General features: G+C 35.2%; 1 pseudogene; it reads right to left on the bottom strand.

The window, feature by feature from the left end:
- Positions 1-3,817: 3,817 nt before the first annotated feature.
- On the bottom strand, positions 3,818-17,278 carry LOC140873964 (G-type lectin S-receptor-like serine/threonine-protein kinase LECRK3; annotated as a pseudogene).
- Positions 17,279-17,379: the final 101 nt, after the last annotated feature.

The following is a 17,379-nucleotide window of genomic DNA, read 5'->3' as shown; positions in this document are numbered from 1 at the left end:
AATGAGCAAAACTATCCTAAGAACATTACCAAAAATTGAAGAAAAAAAAGCACAATTGAAGAAACTCAACTCTAAAAATTGCATATTGTCAAGGAGAGAAGAACATGCCATTTATTCAAGGTGAATTATTTCATTGTTTTTTTGTTTCTTCGTAACTTGTGGTTACTAAAAATCACGTCTTTGTCCATGATTTCCAATGTTTTAGTGGCTTCTATGGTTTGGGGCTTAAGGTCAGAAGCAGAAAGAGTAGTACAAATTGAAGAGCAAAAAGAACAAATTGAAGAAACATAAGTCTGAACAATCACATATTGCCAAGGAGAACTTACCATTTTTCCAAGTTTCATTGCTCTTTTTCGTTTAATCTTCGTCACTTTTGGTCACTAAAAATTGTGTCTTTGTCCATAATTTTCAATGGTTAGTGGCTTCGGTCGTTTGTTGCCCATTTGAGATGGAGAGATGGGTATACAACAAATGAAAATTAAGGAGAATGGAAACCAAAAGAAGGCAAATAATTGATCTTAAGAATCGAACCTGCCAAATTCAGGTTGTTTGTCGCTCAAATTCATCTTCTCTAATATATTGATGAAACTTGTGATTTTTTGAATGGGTTTTTTTGTAAAGACAAGACTAGTCGTGAAGAAGAAGAGAAAGGGGAAAGAGAGTGAAGAATGCGGGGTTGAGCAGCGGCAAATCGGTGCTTTGAGATTTTTCAGATGAGTTTAAGACCTAGAAAGATGGTGACGAAGAGAGAGGAAGGAGGGTAAACGCAGGGAAGAAGATAAGTAAAAATAATAAATAAAAAAAAAAGAAAATTTGTAAAATAAATGATGTAAATGCTAATAGGTAGTGCAAAACAAAATTCTTGGTGTGTCAGGGAGTGGAAAATTAATTTCCCTGATATAGGTACTGAAGATAAAAATCAATTTGTGATTGAGTATTTATCTTAAGCTTACCCATGTTTTTTTAGGTTTTCCAATTCATTTTCTACATTAGTCAAGAGTAATTAATTTTTGTCCATTTATTTATTCAAGGTATATTAATTGTTAATATTTAATTCATGTCTTAAATTAAAAAAGTTATTCTTTAATCTTATAAATATATGAGTTCCAATTATGAATTTTCTAATTTGCCCTTCTTTATCTTACATACTATTAATAAATATTTTTGTCATTTCCAATATTTTTTTAGGTTTTTCAATTCATTTTCTAGATTAGTCAAGAGTAATTAATTTTTTTTCATTTATTTATTTAAGGTATATTAATTGTTAATATTTAATTCATGTCATAAATTAAAAAAGTTATTAATTAAAATTTATCTTAATTTCGTCTCCAGTGATTTATTATTCAAAGTAGATTAATTGTTAAATTTAATTCATTTCTTAAACTAAAAAATTATTATATTAATTGAAATATGTCTTAATTTATTTATTTGTATATATCTATATATATATATATCTATAAAAGGGAAACTTTAGTTATTATCATTTTTTATTTAATAATTAATATTTATTTTTTTTGTAATATTTATGAAAATTTTAGGAACTATAAATGTAATCAACAATATCAATATTTTCTTGTCCAAGGTAAAAAATATACTCATTTCTTCCCACTTATTTAGGCTAGTGTGTATTTTCACATATATATTAAGAAAGTATTTGAAAAAAAAACTTTTATAAAGAAATTTCTTATTTTACCCTTATTTAATGAAATTTTAATAAAATAAAATATTTATACAAGTAGTTAATAATATGAATTTAATAGGGATAAATTGTTAAAAGAGTAGGACATATGAATTTAATATGAGAACTAAACTATATAATTAAGACAAATAAAAAATAAATATAGTTTAAATAAGTGAGACATAGAGATTATGATTATAACTAAGTTTCATGTTGATATTTGTATTACAGTATTACTTGGCTAATAGAATTAATTAATGTTAATTCTTATGAAATCGTAAAAAGTTGCGTGACAAAAAGTATAAAATCACACTAAATTCAAATCGATTTTAAGTCAGACAAGTTATTCTTATATCTACGTTACTTAAATCCTAAAAATGATTGATTATAAATTTTTTTTAACTTGTTTAAAATATGATTGTTCATCCTTTAAAATATATTTTTATTCACATTTTTTTGTCTACTCAAATTTTTATTGCCAATAATATATTTAACATATTATTATTAAAAATTATATATTAACTATCACACTCCATATAAATGTTTTTTATGGAATGTACAACAACATGTTATTTATATGTATATCAAATTTAAAACAACACAATTGGATTATTATTGAAGAAAATTAAGAATAAAAACATATTCAAGTTAAAAATTGAGATCGAACATTGTTGAATTGTCAAAAATCACGTCAGCGATTGGACTAACAATAGTTGAAAATTAAATGTTAGTGCACCAAAACCAAATTTGACAACTCAATGGACTAAAAATCAAATTTGGACAAGTTAATGAATCAAAAAATCATTTATCTGAAAGAAATTACTGTAGCAAGTCAAGCTACAACAATTGTCTAATGATTAACATGGTTTATCAGAGAAAAAATAATAAGTGACTTATATTTACTTTATCAATAGAAGATCAAAATTCATCTCTAAATAAAGCTTTTAAATAAAGGAAAAATAGTTTTTTTTTGTTCACTAACTTATTTAATATTATGATTTGGTCCAGTAAGTTACAAAGTTTATTTGTGATAAACTAAATTTTAATTCGGCTACTTTTGGTCTAATTGAGGACGTGACCCTGGAAAATAATATTTTATAATAAAAAATACTGACACGACGTAAAAATGCTGAATTGAGATCGAACATTGTTGAATTGTCAAATATTATGTCAGAAATTGGACTAACAATAATTGAAAATTAAATTTTAGTGCATGCACCATGACCAAATTTGACAATTCAATGGACTAAAACTCAAATTTGGACAAGTTAATGAATCAAAAAATCATTTCTCATCAAGAAATTACTGTTTTCTCTTAAAAATCAATATAAGTAAAATTATCATTTAACATAAATTTTTTATGCTGGGGTGCAGTAACAGTCTCTGAGAGCATTAATCGAAACATGACGCTTGAGATTTTGTATTGTTTAAAATTTTGAGTCGTATTGTTACCATCAACTATAAATTTTGATAAAGCGAAACGTGTTCGGTCATAAAATTAATATCAGAGTCAAGCTCGTAGTTTTGATTCATATTGTATTGTTACCTAAGGAAAATAAAGCCATTACAGTGTTTTACAAAAAATGGTGTCACTGGATGTAAAGGAGAAATTTTGGTGCTGGATACTAAGTAAGTCAATCAAATTGTTGATTTATGAATAAAATATACCTTTTATAGTACGTATGAAAGCAATATGTTTACAGATTTATCCTAAAAGTATTACTTTTAATGATAAATATAGGTCGGGTCGATCCGTCTCATTGACATGGATCTATGAGACCTACTAATAAACTATTCGTATAATGATTGTGATCGTTGGTTGTATTATATATATTTTGTTTATTTTTTTATGATCATAAAACTCGTAATCCTTAACTTTCGATACATACTTGATAATCCTCACATTCAATTATAGAATTGTGTAGTGATAAATCAAATTAGGATTAACGTGATTGAATATGATGCGAAATAGGGTATGTTTGATTTAGATGATTAATTGAGATTAATATCAAAATTAAATGATGAATTAAAATTTTACTCTTTCTTTGACAATGATAAATTATTTTAGGTTATTATTGAAAAAAAAACTTTAATTTTTCATAGTTTGATCTTTAAAAAAATTAACTATCTTTGTTTTGACTAATTAATATCCTTTGGTTCCACATTACCGAAGCTGTAAACGTCGACCTTCACTGTGATAGGCATGTTTCTGAACCATTCAGGAGCTACATATCCTCTGGTTCCCCGGATCCCGGTCATTGTTCGGGTCTGATCATCTCTCAGAAGTTTCGCAAGCCCAAAATCCGAAATTTTGCTACCAGGGATCCGTCCAAGAGTACATTTTGAGGCTTGACGTCGCAGTGTATGATTTGAGTGCTGCACTCTTCATGCATATAGCATAGTCCCCTCGCGATTCCAAATGCAATCTGTACTCTTTGGTACCAATTTGGCCTCGAGTTCAGGAAAAGAAAGCTCGCTATCGAGCCATTGCTCATGCATTCGTAAACAAGAAGCCTGTTTTCACCTTCATCACAGTATCCTAGTAACTGCACCAGATTTTTGTGGTTAGTTCTGCTGATTGAGTTCACTTCAGCTTTGAATTCTTGTTCAGCTTCTATGGCTATCTTATTCAGCTTTTTGACCGCGATCAAAGGGCCGTTTCGGTCCTCCAGAGTCCCTTTGTACACAGTTGAGCAAGCCCCACTACCAAGTTCTTCCTTGAATCCATTTATTGCCTCTTGTAATTCTTTGAAAGTGAAACTTCTTACGTTCGCTACTCCCGGAAGGGCCGAGTCCGGATGAAGAATCTATGATTCTCATCGTTTTAAATGAAAACCAAACAACAATAAAGCAATGAGAAGGATTACGTTGACGAACACTGAACATCCAAACAAAACAGATCCTATGATGATGAGAGTGGATCTGTCGCTCTTTTTCTAATTATTAATAGGGGGGCTAATGTGGCATTGACTTTCCTTACTTTTATCAATGCTTTCCCCCCTATGCCGAGTCAAGTCTTCCATTAGAAAGAGGGTATTTCTCCTTCCAACATGTATTTCTATCATAGGAAGCAGAGGCGCAAAAACAATCATAAAGACAAGTGTGGGGACCCGGGTTGCTAATCTTATCTTAAGGCAATTTATACGTGAACATCATATAATACAATCTAGTTCAATTAATTAAAACCAAATTTTTTTAATACATGACTCGCGCGCGCGTGTGAGGGACTCCTCGCCCGTGCGCGAGAAAAACTTCCCGCGGCCAACCATTGGCTCGTGCGCGTGCGCGATATCACCTCGCCCGCGCGTGAGGCAATGTTCCAGCGAGAATTGCTGGTGGCCTGCGCTCGCGCGAGAAGCCTTCTCGCCCGCGCGCAGGTCAACAAACCAGCGATTCCAGGCTACTCTTCGATATGCCAAACAATGCAACATCAATTCTAAATAGCGCATCAAATCATGGACAACTACAAATTCCAACAGAAACATCATATTCTAAAATGCACCATATGTACCAATCTCAAAAGTGACAATATCAAACATATATACCAAAGTCTAGTGTTCTAACATGTTTGATAGAAGATCTAGTACATCAACTGCTAAAACCCGAATCACCACATACTATTACTCTCTCTCGAGCTATTCTTGTCGCTTCTGACCAGCTCCTGCCCCACCTATTGCCATTCACACATACAAAACAAAGCAATAGCCGGAAAACTCCGATGAGAATAAATCCCAGTATAAATAACAAAACATGCAGTAAAATAAACATGAATGCAATGCATGTTTCAATGGCAGGCTATCAAATCTGATATCAAGCAAATATTGGTTCTTGGGATCCCGAGGAAAAAAAAATCTTAAACTAACACCAACTCACCCAATCGAGGTGAAGTCAATTATTTTATTTCCTCTGAATTTGGTTTTACTATAGTGAGTATTCTGGCTCTGGAAGTAACTCTACATTTCGTGCCACTCAACTACAGCTTTCCAAACGTCATATGCACTCTAGGCCTTTCAGCCCTCTATGCTTTTTATGCTTGAATTCAAGATGCATGCAACATAATCTGTATGCATTAAATGCTATAAAACACCTTGAACACTTAATCAAATAAACAAGCAAAGCAACAAAAAAGCATCTAATAACATAAAGCACATAATCAAACAAGTATGTGATTAACAAGGGAATACTCGAAACAATAGCTATTTCGAGTATTCTATCCCATCTGGATTAACTACCATTTATACCTTTCAATGTCGAGTCTGAAAGCACGTCAAATCTGAAAACATAACATGACGAATATATATCAAAATCTGCTCAAATTCGTTGCAAGTCAATCAATCAAACTACTTCAAACCTTCTTCAATCTTTCTCGGTTCGAAGACTATCGTCTCGGCTTCAACACAATTTGATACCAAGCTGAAAATGGAATATGAATCAGCCAAAAACTCAGCTATACATTCAATCTAGGCTTCACTAATTCAATAGACTCAAAAGTGTAATAATTTTGAAACCGACAGCGTAACGGCTAAAAAAAACCAACGATCCAGTCTATGTCTATATCAATCCAACAATCAAATATACCACATATCACCATTATTTCAGCAATAAAACCAACGAATTCCTCAATATAAGAACATGTCAATTTCTAAAATAGCTTCAGAAATTCATATAAAATCGGAACGACAGTCTTTTTTAGATTCGTCTGCAAATATACAATCGGTACAGCTCATATATACATATATCTTAAAATCATGAAATTCCATCTTCATCATAAAAATAAAATATGAGAAAGCTCAATAAAAGTTGTACCAAAACTTAGCTCTCGGAGTGGTGATCGCAGATATATATTTATCTCGAATTTCTGATGGCCGGATCAAAAGATATCGAAGCTTTTACGAGACAAAAATGGCGTATTTGGGGTTTCAGCCGTGTTTCAGCCTTTCTTCCCTTCTAATCTGATGGTTCACGTGTAAAATGAAGATAAACAAGTAGAAATTAAGATAAATATAAGCTATTTGCAGTTCAGTCCCTGAATTTTTGGCTATTTGCAATTCAATCCCCGAAAAAGCGATTTAATTCAATTTAAATCCTTATTCATTTAAGAATATTATAATTTAATTCTAAACTCTAAATATTCTCAAAGTAAATATTCTCAGATTAAAATTAAATAATCCCGGGCCTTACATTTCTCCCCCACTAAGGCATGAGTTCGTCCTCGAAATCGTAAGCATGCTGTATATGAAATCTGTATACACATAAGAGAATGAAATATCATAAAACAGAATAAGAACTCACATCAATGAAACAACTCTGGAAATCTCTGTCTCATATCTGACTCAGTCTCCCAAGTCGCTTCTTCTGTGCCATGTCGACTCCACTGAACTTTGACTAGCGGAATTGTCTTGTTTCTGAGCTGTTTATCTTTACGATCAAGAATCTGCTTAGGCTGCTCAAAATAACTGAGAGTCTCGTCAAGTTCAGCTTCATTAGGCTGAAGAATATGGGAAGGATCAGGCTGATACTTCCGCAGCATAGAGACGTGAAATACATCATGAATACCAGACAAGGATGGAGGAAGAGCGAGTCGATAAGCAAGATCGCCTATCTTCTCGATAATCTCATAAGGACCGATAAAACGTGGAGATAATTTTCCTCTCTTGCCAAATCTGACTGTACCTCTAAATGGAGAAATCATCAAGACAACTCTGTCTCCCTGATCAAAAGATAGAGGTCGTCGTCTGATATTCACATACTTTGCTTGTCTGTTCTGAGCTGTTTTCATTCTTTTCTGTATAAGCTTCACCTTTTCAGTCATTTTTTGGATCATATCAGGCCCAACTTCTGGTACATCTAAGATATCATCCCAATATAATGGTGATCTACATTTCTTTCCGTACAATTCTTCAAAAAGAGCCATCTCAATGCTAGTCTGATAGCTGTTATTATAAGAAAATTCTGCAAGTGGTAATGGTTCTTGCCAACTAGTACCAAAGTCTAGTACTATAGCTCTCAACATATCCTCAAGTGTCTGGATAGTCCGCTCTGACTGTCCATCTGTTTGAGGATGATATGCAGTACTCAGATGCAATTGAGTACCAAGAGCTTGTTGCAAGCGAAGCCAAAAGTGTGATGTAAATCTAGGGTCTCGATCTGAAACGATAGATTTAGGCACACCATGTAATCTTACCAACTTCTCTGACGTAGATCTCTGCCATTTGATCATGTCTGTACGTCATCTTGTACGGAATGAAACATGCTGATTTCGTCAAACGATCAATAATCACCCAAATGGCATGCACCCTCTAGATGAACGTGGTAGTTGTGTGACAAAATCCATGGAAATATGATCTCATTTCCATTCTGGAACTGATAAACTCTGTAAGAAACCACCTGGATTCTTTCGTTCAGCTTTCACCTGTTGGCAATTCAAACATCTGGATACAAATTCAGTCACATCTGACTTCATTTGTTTCCACCAATACTGCATTTTCAAATCATTATACATTTTTCTGCCACCAGGATGAATCCTGAATCTACTACTGTGAGCCTCTTTCAATATCTGTTGTTTCAAGTCTGAAACATCTGGAACAACCAATATGTTATTCACATATAACACATCATCAGCACTGACCTGATATTCGGATTGATGTCCAGATCTGACCATCTCAATCGATTTCTAATATTCTGATCCACTTTCTGTGCTTCTTTGATTCGTATTAACAATTCTGGCTCAGCTTTTATAGCATACACATGGATAGGCTGTATATCTATTTCAAATACTAATCCAGAAATAAAACAATCTTCAATCAATTGAGATACACCTATCGTAGATAAGGATAATGAAAATACCTTTCTACTCAAGGCATCTGCAGCTGCATTGGATTTTCCTGGATAATATTTGATCTCGCAATCAATATCTTTCAATAAATCTAGCCATCTACGTTGTCTCATATTCAATTCTGATTGCGAAAATAGATATTTTAAGCTTTTGTGATCAGAAAAGATTTCAAACTTCTCACCATAAAGATAATGTTGCCATATCTTCAATGTAAAGACGATAGCGGCAAACTCCAAATCATGAATAGGATACAGAGTCTCGTGTGGCTTCAACTGTCTCGAAGCATAAGCGATAACATGCCCTCGCTGCATGAGCACACAACCCAGAACCTTGTGAGAAGCATCACAATATACAACAAAATCACCCGTACCTGATGGAATCATCAAGATAGGTGCACTTGTATGCCTCTGCTTCAACTCCAAGAAACTAGCTTCACAAGCTTCAGTCCATACATACGGCATATTTTTCTGAGTCAATTGCGTAATAGGCTTGGCAATGCTGGAAAAATCTCGAATGAATCTGCGATAGTAGCCTGCTAAACCCATAAAACTCCGTATTTCTGGCACTGACGTAGGTCTAGGTCAATTCAGTACAACCTCTACCTTGCTTGGATCCACTGAAATACCATCACCTGAAATGATATGCCCAAGAAATACAACTTTCTGCAACCAAAATTCACATTTCGATAACTTGGCATATAATTTTTCAGTTCTCAAAGTCTGTAAGATGATTCTGAGATGTTCAGCATGATCGTGCACATTCTTGGAATATATCAAGATATCATCAATAAAAATAATGACAAAGTCATCCAAGTATTTCTGAAATATTCTATTCATCAATCCCATAAATACTGCTGGAGCAATGGTTAAACCAAAATGTATGACAATAAATTCATAATGTCCATACCTTGTTCTGAAATAAGTTTTAGGGATATCTTCATCTCGTACTCTCAGCTGATGATATCCAGATCGCAAATCAATCTTAGAATAGATAGCTGAACCCTGTAGCTGATCAAACAAATCATCTATTCTAGGCAATGGATATTTATTCTTTATCGTTACCTTGTTCAGTTGACGATAATCGATACACAACCGCATTGAACCATATTTCTTTCGTACAAACAGTACCGGAGCGCCCCAAGGTGAAACGCTCGGCCTAATGTACCCTTTGGCCATCAAATCTTCCAACTGATCTTTCAACTCCTTCAATTCAATAGGTGCCATTCTGTAAGGAGCTTTAGATATTGGTTGCGTACCTGGCATTAACTCAGTGCTGAAATCTATTTCCCGAACTTGAGATAAACCAGGAATTTCATCAGGGTATACATCAGCAAATTCATGCACCACTGGAATATCTATCACTGCTGGACTGGATTTCAATACATCGACAGCATAAATCAGAAATCCTTCTGCACCTCTCTGCAATAAACAGGTCATAGATAACACAGACATCAAAGGGATCTTGGCTCGAGAACCCTTACCATAGAATTTCCATTCAGTTGAAATTTCTGGTCTAAATCTGACCACTTTCTGGAAACAATCTACAGTCGCCCTGTACTTGGTTAACATGTCTATACCGACAATACAATCAAAATCTGATAATCCATGTATTATACAATCCAAATCAATCACATTCCCGTCATATTGCAAAGCACAATTTCTAATCATTCTAACAGATACAATACCTTCACCCGAAGGTGAAGAAATAGAAACAATAGTAGGCAATGGCTCAGACGATAAAGAATGCATCATAGCAAATTTTTCAGATATGAATGTATGTGATGCACTTGTATCTATCAAAACATAAGCAGGATAACCAAAAAGAAAGCAGTTACCTGCTATAACATCGTCAGGTGCTGCCTGAGCCTGCTCCTCAGTCAATGCAAACACTCGTGCCTGTTGCCTAGGAGGTTGAGTCACAGTCTGGCTTCTTCCTGATCTAGTTTGTTGTTGAGGCTGAAATGAATGCACTGATTGTCTTTACGTCTGAGGTACTGGTCGAGAAGAACTTGCACCAGCTGTACGGTCTGTTGTTCTTTGCGGACATACCTTGGCATAATGACCTGGTTGGCTACAGATGTTACAATTACCTGACACACCTCTGCACTGATCAGTAGCATGTCTTCCACCACACTTGCCACAATAAATCCCTGAATCACTAGATCTCTGCCCTGTACCAAACGGCCTCTGTCCACTTGAACTGGAGGAACTACTGACTTACTTCTTAAACTGTTTACATTTTGGCCTGAATCTAGAATCCTTTCTGCCACTGCTTCCTCCCTCAAATCTGGGAGATGGTTGCTGAAACTGTGGCGGATTTTGTGGCACCGATACTGATACAGGCTGTGCAAATGGCTGTGGAAGGAACAGTGTTCCTCTTTGTCGCAATAAGCCTGCTTCTGCTCCCTTAGCTTTATTCAATACATCAGCAAAGGTATTGGGTCGTCCACTGTTCACCAAAGTAAACACATCTGGATTGAGGCCATTGATAAACTGATCTGCCATGGCTTCATCAGTCGCTGCTACATGTGGGGCAAATTTCAAAAGACTTGAAAATTTGGCCACATATTCTTCAATATTCATATTGCCTTGCCTTAGATTGGCAAATTCATCACCCTTATCTTTCCTATAGGAGACTGGAAAGAAACGTTGATAAAATTCAGTTTTAAAGACATTCCAAGTGATAGTCGTACCTCGTTGTTCCAACGTCCGTTTTGTAGTAATCCACCAACTCTTGGAAACTTCATGAAGTTGATGTATTACAAGTCTGATACGACGATCATCAGAATAATCAAGCGATTCAAATAACTGTTCAATGTCTTCTAACCAATTCTCACAATCAACTGAATTTTTTGTTCCTTTCAGTTTTGGCGGGTTGAAAGACTGAAATCGTTTCAACAATGTCTCCATCGGGGTAGCAGTGACATCCATAGAATCAGCAGATGTACTACCCTGTGCAGTCTGAGGTTCAGCAACTGGCGGTGGTACTGGTGCTGGTTCGGCCTGGGGAACAACCAATGTCTATCTAGTGATCGGTGCTTTACGGGGAGGCATATCTGATTATCAAACATATTAGTGCATAAACAATATCATATTCAGCAATTTATTCCATCCTTCTCTGATAAGCATTCTCATGCGTTCTCATGAGAATTTAGGTTCTGACTGAGGATAATCTGGAATACAATTGCATATATCTAGCATGAAATAGCAATGAAAGCACATAATCATGCAATCACATAAGTCTTGTAATATAAAGCATGCTAGCATATACTGCACATAATCAGATACAACATGTAATCTCATGCAATATAAAGAAATCAGACATACTCAATGTACCCCGCTCATCAACTTCTATCTTAATCCAAAAACTTACGCTCTGATACCACCTGTTGTGGGGACCCGAGTTGTTAATCTTATCTTGGGGAAATTTATACGTAAACATCATATAATACAATCTAGTTCAATTAATTAAAACCAAATTTTTTTTTAATCCATGACTCGCGGGCGCGCGTGAGGGAATCCTCGCCCGCGCGCGAGGAAATGTTCCAGCAAGAATTGTTGGTGGCCTGCGCTCGCGCGAGAAGCCTTTTAGCCCGCGCGGAGGTCAACAAACCAGCGATTCCAGGCTGCTCTTCGATATGCCAAACAATGCAACATCAATTCTAAATAGCGCATCAAATCATGGCCAACTACAAATTCCAACATAAACATCATATTCTAAAATACACCATATGTACCAATCTCAAAAGTGACAATATCAAACATATATAACAAAGTTTAGTGTTCTAACATGTTTGATACATGATCTAGTACATCAACTGCTAAAACCAAAATCACCACATGCTATTACTCTCTCTCGAGCTATTCTTGTCGATTCTGACCAGCTCTTGCCCCACCTATTGCCATGCACACATACAAAACAAAGCAATAGCCGAAAAACTCCGGTGAGAATAAATCCCAGTATAAATAACAAAACATGCAGTAAAATAAACATGAATGCAATGCATGTTTCAATGGCAGACTATCAAATCTGATATCAAGAAAATATTGGTTCTTGGGATCCCGAGGAAATAAAATCTTAAACTAACACCAACTCACACAATCGAGGTGAAGTCAAGTATTTTATTTCCTCTGACTTTGGTCTAACTATAGTGAGTCTTCTGGCTCTGGAAGTAACTCTACATTCCGTGCCACTCAACTACAGTTTTCCATACGTCATATGCACTCTAGGCCTTTCAGCTCTCTATGCTTTTTAGGCTTGAATTCAAGATGCATGCAACATAATCTGTATGCATTAAATGCTATAAAACACCTTGAACACTTAATCAAATAAACAAGCAAAGCAACAAAAAGCATCTAATTACATAAAGCACATAATCAAACAAGTATGTGATTAACAAGGGAATACTCGAAACAATAGCTATTTCGAGTGTTCTATTCCATCTGGATTAACTGTCATTTATACCTTTCAATGTTGAGTCTGAAAGCACGTCAAATCTGAAAACATAACATGACAAATATATATCAAAATATTATCGAATTCGTTGCAAGTCAATCAATTAAACTACTTCAAACCTTCTTCAATCTTTCTCGGTTTGAAGACTATCGTCTCGGCTTCAACACACTTTGATACCAAGCTGAAAATGGAATATGAATGAGCCAAAAAAATCAGCTATACATTCAATCTAGGCTTCACTAATTCAATAAACTCAAAAGTGTAATAATTTTAAAACCGACAGCGTAACGGCTAAAAAAACCGGCGATCCATTCTATGTCTATATCAATCCAACAATCAAATATACCACATATCACCAATATTTCAGCAATAAAACCAACGAATTCCTCAATATAAGAATAGGTCAGTTTCGAAAATAGCTTCAGAAATTCATATAAAATCGGAACGACAGTCTTTTTCCGATTCGTCTGCGAATATACAATCGGTACAGCTCATATATACATATATCTTAAAATCATTAAATTCCATCTTCATCATAAAAATAAAATATGATAAAGCTCACTAAAATTTGTACCAAAACGTATCTCTCGGAGCGGTGATCGCAGATATATATTTATCTCGAATTTCTGATGGCCGGATCAAAATATATCGAAGCTTTTACGGGACAAAAATGGCATCTTGGGGGTTTCAGCCGTGTTTCTGACTTTCTTCCCTTATAATCTGATGGTTCACATGTACAATGAAGATAAACAAGTAGAAATTAAGATAAATATAAGTTATTTGTAGTTCAGTGCCTGAACTTTTGGCTATTTGCAATTCAGTCCCCGGAAAAGCGATTTAATTCAATTTTAATCCTTATTTATTTAAGAATATTAGAATTTAATTCTAAACTCTAAATATTCTCAAAGTAAATATTCTTGAATTAAAATTAAATAATTCCGTGTCTTACAACAAGACTGTCGACGCCAATTTTCTCGGACTTGTTGATATGTGATGTAATCAAAACCATAGAAATTGGTGTTAGGCATGCCCACAAAATTGAAAAGGGATTTATCTTGTGATTCTTGATCACAACTCTGTGCCATGAAATCAGGCTTGCATCCGCTCATCTTGTCACTTGGATCGATTAGATAGTAACCGGTGGGACAGAAACAATTAGGCCTCTAATCAATTCCCACCAGGGAGCATATGATGTTGAAGCCACACGCACCCCATACCGAGTAGAGTGGCATACTGAGACATATATTCTCAGGTAAGAAGTGCAGAACAGACCAACTCATCGGCCTTCCAACTGTTAAATCATCAACTGTTTCGACTTTCCTTCTGCAGCATATCAGCTCCAAAAACAAGATACCGAAGCTGTAAACGTTGACCTTGAATATGATAGGCATGTTTCTGAACCATTCAGTAGCTACATATCCTCTGGTTCCCCGGATCCCGGTAATTTTTCGGGTCTGATCATCCTTCATAAGTTTCACAAGCCCAAAATCCGAGATTTTTGCTACCAGGGATCCGTCCAAGAGTACATTTTGAGGCTTGACGTAGCAGTGTATGATTTGAGTGTTGCATTCTTCATGCAAATAGCAGAGTCCCCTTGCGATTCCAAATGTGATCTGTACTCTTTGGTACAAATTCGGCCTCAAGTTCTGGAAAAGAAAGCTCGCTATCGAGCCATTGCTCATGTATTAGTAAACAAGAAGCCTGTTTTCACCTTCATCACAGTATCCTAGTAACTGAACCAGATTTTTGTGGTTAGTTCTGCTGATTGAGTTCACTTCAGCTTTCAGTTCTTGTGCATTATCTTTGGCTATCTGATTCAACTTTTTCACCGCAATTAGACCGTCATTTTTGTTCTTCAGAGTCCCTTTATACACAGTTGAGTAATCCCCTCTTCCAAGTTCTTCCCTGAATCCATCTATTGCCTCTTGTAATTCTTTGAAAGTGAAACTTCTTATGTTGGCCGAGTATGGATGAAGAATCTTTGATTCTCGTCGTTTTAAATGGAAACCGAGAAACAATAAAGCAATGAGCAGGACTACGTTGACGAACACAAAGCTTCCAAACACAACAGATCCTGTGATAATGAGAGTGGATCTATTGCTCTTTTTCGAATTATTACTAGGCGGGGCTAATGTGGCATTTCCTTTCCTTATTTTTATCAATGCTTTTCCCCCGATGCTCGAGTCAAGTCTTCCATTCAAAAGAGGGCAACTTTTTAGTCTTTTAGATATTGTCAGACTCAAATTCAAGAGTCCTAACCCAAGGATTACTTTGGAAAATTAAAGCATTGAAGAACGTAGAAGACGGGCAATAGGAGGTCAACATATAAGTACGAACGTTACCTAATGCTTCAAAAAGGTGTTTGGTAGAGATGGTAAATTTTTGATAAATTGTCTGGAGTTCGATTTCTCTTATTAAAACTTTATCGGACGAGCATGCCACACGGGGCTTGTTCGATGCAGTTTAATAACTAATATGATTTGTACGCTATTGCGTTAGCCCAGGGTACGAATGTTGTATGAAAAATTGGGACATTATTACGTTATATAGAAAAATTTATTATAATAGTTAGATACTATCAGGATTGATGACCGTGCGTAGAGGGAGAAATACACACATTTCAAAAATCACTACTTCATGTAAATGCAACTGAAATTGATCTACTCTCAACTGGTAGTACTCTACTGCTTTGGATTAGTTCTCGAGGGGTCACCTGATGGGATCAGTTGACTACTGCTTCTGTAGTAGTGAGTTAAATAGGATGAGCAACTGAACTCTCGTTTCTCTACTGTCGGTATCAATTGACCAACAAAAATATGAACGTGCAAAAGGAGGTCAGCTAATAGATTAGAACTTTTATCAAATGGTCTGCTGGAATATGATAGAATGTGTGTGTGTGTGTGTGTGTGTGCTCAACAAAAATTAATCGACACAACAATTTGTTTTTGGATGTTCGGATACTGATCAACTGCTCCTACGTCACCCCTTCTTCTGTTTCTAAAATGTATCACTAGAAGACTTTGAGTATTATAAGCAATTTGCAACACCCCACCTCAGCTAGGATTTACCCCACTGTCTACAACCAAGACTCCTAGACTTAACTCAAAAATTCAGTCCTTGGCTGGATTTGTTATAGAGGTTTGCAGTACCTCAATTGATTAAGTACAATGTTTACAACTCAACACTTCGCACAAAATGTTCCTAACTGATCTGATATACTCTGTAGATTGTGCTTGTGTTCTACAGTTATTGATATAACATTCGATATAAGCTTGAACTCCTCTACTGATTGATTGCGAGCAACTGAAAGTGTTCAGTGGTCCTTTGATAAGTTGATAGTGTTTGTGAGTTCTTTTTAGAGTCGGCTGCTTTCTTTGCTGCCTTTGATCCCTATTTATAGGAGCAAGAAAATGGTCATCTTGATTCAAATGTATATGTTGGATTGTAACCGTTTTCTTGTCTTTTAGATCACTGACATAAAGTACACTATGGCGGCTGCACAGTTCTACTTATAGCAGTGTACGAGAAACTTTATCCAAAATTTGTTGGCTTTGATCGGTCGAGTGGTGAGCTTATACTGGTTTGCTCTACTGCTCTACTTCAAATCTTCGAATGGCTCTGTCTTTTGCTCTTCTGATTTGCTCTGCTGATCTGCTTTTCTCGACTGGTCTACTTTTGCTCTTCTGGTCTGCTTTTCTTGATTGGTCTACTTCTGCTCTTCGACTAGCTCTTCTGATCTGTTTTTGCTCTTCGACTGGTCTACTTCTCCTTATATTTAGTTGATGTCCAAAGTAGTTAGTGAAATACCAAAACTTAGATACTTGATTTCCTAACACAATAATTTAGATTGATTTTGTTTTCGTAAACAACTAGATTATATTGAATTTGGGTTATTTTTTTTCTTTTTATCATGTTTCGATTTAATTATTTAGTTCCATCTATCCCATTTTTGAATAAACATGATTTGATTTTTTTAAAATAGAAATAATTTTGATTGATAGTTGGAGTCCATTTTTTTCACTAACTTTTCCTATTTTTGGTTTTGGTTTAATAAATTTTCAAGATTTGGTTTGATGTACTAAATTATTTTTGGTTTTCACTCATTTATAGCCTGAGTACTGACATGTCACCAGAAAATATGTGGCGTTGACACCAGAAAATACTTATGTAACACTAAAAACGTTAACGTAACATCAAAATTTTTTTGGTACTGGAAGAACTGTCGTAGATTTAATATTTAACTTGAATTAATACATTTTTTTTTTCCTTAAATCTAAATCTAGATATTACAGCTTGAAATCTTCGTACATATTGATCTCAAATATTTCGAGAAAAATTCAAAAACAAAAATCAGTAATTCAACATGACTAATTAATAAAACAAATCATCCTTATTTCCTAGCTCCAAACTC

Source organism: Henckelia pumila, chromosome 1, assembly GCF_033568475.1.
Source record: "Henckelia pumila isolate YLH828 chromosome 1, ASM3356847v2, whole genome shotgun sequence".
NCBI classification, from domain to species: domain Eukaryota; kingdom Viridiplantae; phylum Streptophyta; class Magnoliopsida; order Lamiales; family Gesneriaceae; genus Henckelia; species Henckelia pumila.
The sequence above is the reverse complement of the archived record's forward strand: the minus strand, read 5'-3'. Positions and strand labels throughout refer to the sequence as shown.